The sequence below is a fragment of the Lipotes vexillifer genome, unplaced genomic scaffold (genome assembly GCF_000442215.2).
Source record: "Lipotes vexillifer unplaced genomic scaffold, Lipotes_vexillifer_v1.1 scaffold627, whole genome shotgun sequence".
In the NCBI taxonomy this organism is placed as follows: Eukaryota; Metazoa; Chordata; class Mammalia; order Artiodactyla; family Lipotidae; genus Lipotes; species Lipotes vexillifer.
The window spans coordinates 525,956-529,296 of NW_006787891.1; the positions used below are offsets into that span (position 1 = coordinate 525,956).

At 44.9% G+C, this 3,341-nt stretch overlaps 1 pseudogene; it reads left to right on the plus strand.

Moving 5' to 3' along the window:
- LOC103075573 (quinone oxidoreductase-like) overlaps positions 1-1,637 on the plus strand; it is a 44,731-nt pseudogene extending 43,094 nt beyond the window's left edge.
- The last annotated feature ends 1,704 nt before the right edge of the window (positions 1,638-3,341 follow it).

Consider the following 3,341-nt stretch of genomic DNA (forward strand, 5'->3'; position numbering starts at 1 on the left):
ACAATCCAACAGAAGGGGGCCGGCCCCCCAGGGGTTCTTTAGACCTCTGCTCCAACACTGGGGCCAGGGCTCTTTTCCATTGGCCGGTGCTCCTGCCATGCTGGTTGTTAACTGGTCTGAATATCATGCCAACCCTTGCAGCTAGCTAATCACTGTCCCCCGATAGCCACTTCAAAGCCTGTGCAGCTGTCCCCGATAGCCACTTCAAAGCCTGTGACAAGAAAAGCATTGGGTTGTTTAGGACCTGTGCAGAAGAGGAGAGGCAGCACCTGTGGAGTGTGGAGTTCCGGAGTTTGGGGGTACCTTGGAGCCTAGGCCTGCTTGCTCAATCTTACTGCCCTCCTGCAGTTCCTCTGGCATCCTGGCTAAGACCAGAACATCCCACCAATGAGAGCTGTTCTGAGACATGACTCAGTATTTGTGGGGCAACACTCAAGGAAATAGCCACTTCAAATTTATCCTATTTTACCATGCAGACTACTTGTGGGGAGAGAGAACATTTTCTGCCTCCTGCCAAAACAAAGTCCTTTGTGTGGGTCAAGAGGCCTTACCCTGACCCTGTAGCTTCAAGATAATACTGACCTCTCTAAGGAATATATTTTCATTTTCAGCATTTGAGAAATCCATGCACAACACTAGCGGGAAAGAAGGCATGGTACATATATACAGTGGAATATTACACAGCCGTAAAAAAGAACGAAATAATGCCATTTGCAGCAACATGGATGGACCTAGAGATTGTCATACTGAGTGAAGTTCTAATTAAAGTCCAAACATGTGGTATAAACCCAGTGGACACATATATTCGCTCTGGCACTTACAGTAGAAAATCACTTCTACCCTATACTCTTGGCTTAGATGTGGCTGGGATAAGAGAGAATCTGTTGGAGGGAGTGTATCTGCTTTCAAGAAAGGTGACAGAGTTTTCACTACCGGCACGATCTCTGGGGGCTACACAGAGTATGCTCTGGCAGCCGATTACACTGTTTACACACTGCCATAAAAACTGGACTTGAAACAAGGAGCTGCCGTCGGGATCCTGTATTTTACTGCTTATCGAGCTCTGCTCCCCAGTGCCCATGTGAAAGCTGGAGAAAGTGTTCTGGTTCATGGGGCTAGTGGAGGGATTGGAATAGCAGCGTGCCAGACTGCTAGAGCTTATGGCTTAAAGGTTTGGGCACAGCTGGCACTGAGGAAGGACAAAAGGTTGTTTTGCAAAATGCAGCCCACGAAGCGTTTAATCACAAAGGAGCTAATTACATTGATAAAATTAAGAAATCTGTTGGTGAAAAAGGAGTTGATATGGTTACTGAAATGTTAGCTAATGTAAATCTTAGCAATGATTTGAATCTTTTGTCACATGGAGGATGAGTAATAGTTGCTGGCAGCAGAGGTCCTATTGAAATAAACCCACGGGACACCATGGCAAAGGAATCTAGCGTAATAGGAGTTGCTCTCTCTTCATCCACCAAGGAGGAATTTCAGCAGTTTGCAGCAGTCCTTCAAGCTGGAATGGAAGTTGGTTGGTTGAGACCAGTAATTGGTCCCCATGATCCACTGGAGAAGGTGGCCCAGGCTCATGAAGGTATCATTCATAGCAGTGGGGCTGTTGAAAAATGATTCTTCTCTTAAAATGATTAATCCTTCCATAGATCTCCTGTGTAATTAAAGTTTCTTACCTCAGTTTTACGTATACTAAAAATAAAAAGACAAGAAAAAAGCTTTGGGTTATACTTTGAAACATACTAAACATCTTTAAAAAATTATTTCAGTGACAAAAGTCTTGTTACTAGACAAGATGAAATTTCCCCTGAGTGGACAAACTCTAGTTTAGCAATCTCAAACTGCCCCTTTATCCTCATGCTTTCAGAAAATAACCACAGCCAACAACTACTGAGTACCACTCAATGCCAGGCACTGTTCTAAGTGCTCTACGTGCAGGATCTCTCTGAATCCCCTCTGCAACACTGTGACTTGTAGGCATTTTTATTATCATTTAACAGGTGGACACTAAGATTCAAAGAGTTTAGGTAATTTGTTCAAAGTATCACACTAGAAAGTGGCAGGGCTGGGACCCAAACCCAGGCTGAGTGACTCCAAAGCTCTTAAGCTTGAAGTTAAGTTACTTGGTGTGTACTCTCATACGTGTTAGTTATCTTCTTGCTGTCTTATATAATCTTCACTATTCTAGCGCCCTTAGGAATGCCTCTGTGTGTGTGTGTGCGTGTGCGTGTGTGTGTGTGAGAGAGAGAGAGAGGGAGAGAGAGAGAGAGAAAGAGAGAGAACAGGAATGGACATCTGTGTGGTGATGTTGCATATACACATACAGTTATTGCCAGGTCCCTGTTCCCCATCATTTTATGTGGTTCCTTCTGATTGCCTGGGTTTTCTAAGATTGAAAGCTACTCTATGTCAAGGGCTTTGATTCACTTACGCAGAACCCATATGGGTGCCACATGAAAGCCAGTCCTCTGTCAAGGCCACAATAGTAATAAGTCCTCTGTTAAGTACCACAATAGAGGAATAAGAATCAGTAAGTGAAAACTTCTGGGACCAGGCAGGAGGAGCCTGCTAGCTCTGTCCCTAACTCTGTTCCTCCTTCCCTCCCTCCCTTCCTTCTTTTTCTCCAAGTCAACACCAAGAAGGGCACTGGAGGCTTACTGAAGAGCCTGTGAGAAATAGCAGTGAGGACCCAGAACATTCCATGTCTCCAGACCTGTGTGCATCTTTGTGGGTCTGGGTGGAATGGGGACCCATTTTGGTGGACTCTGATAGCTTTTTTAAACCCTGAATTCCATTCAGAGTAGTTTTCTTGGGGATATCCAATTTAAGATGTGAAACAAAAGTCAAAAAGATGAAGTGGATCTGTTTCCTCGAAGGACGGTTCCCCTTCCAGACCAGGCAAAGGCCGTGCCCCGGCTGTAACCCATTCATTCGCCTGGGGGTGTCCAGGCCTGGAGAGACTCTGTCCCCTTTAATCTCTGGAGGCTGGTTAGTCAGGGTGCCAGGCTCCCTGCCCTCCCACCCCCATGACTGACAGTGGTCCAAAATGTCCATCATCTTTTTGCACAAGGTTTGTTGTTCATTAAAAAAATCACCTTTCTTGTGGACAAGAAAATTACCTTTTTTTTTTTTTTCACCTTTGAGCTCAAAATCTCACTTATATCAGGGCTTGGAAAAGCTGCAAACCCAGTCCAATCCAGAAATGCCCAATAAAAAGATTAATTTGAATTTTGCCCCAGACCAAATTATGGGGAGGAAGTAAGCGGAGGGAGGGACCTAGAGTCTGTCATTGCATTTCTAATTACGTTGTTTCTCCTAGTGTGGGAAGAATGGAACCC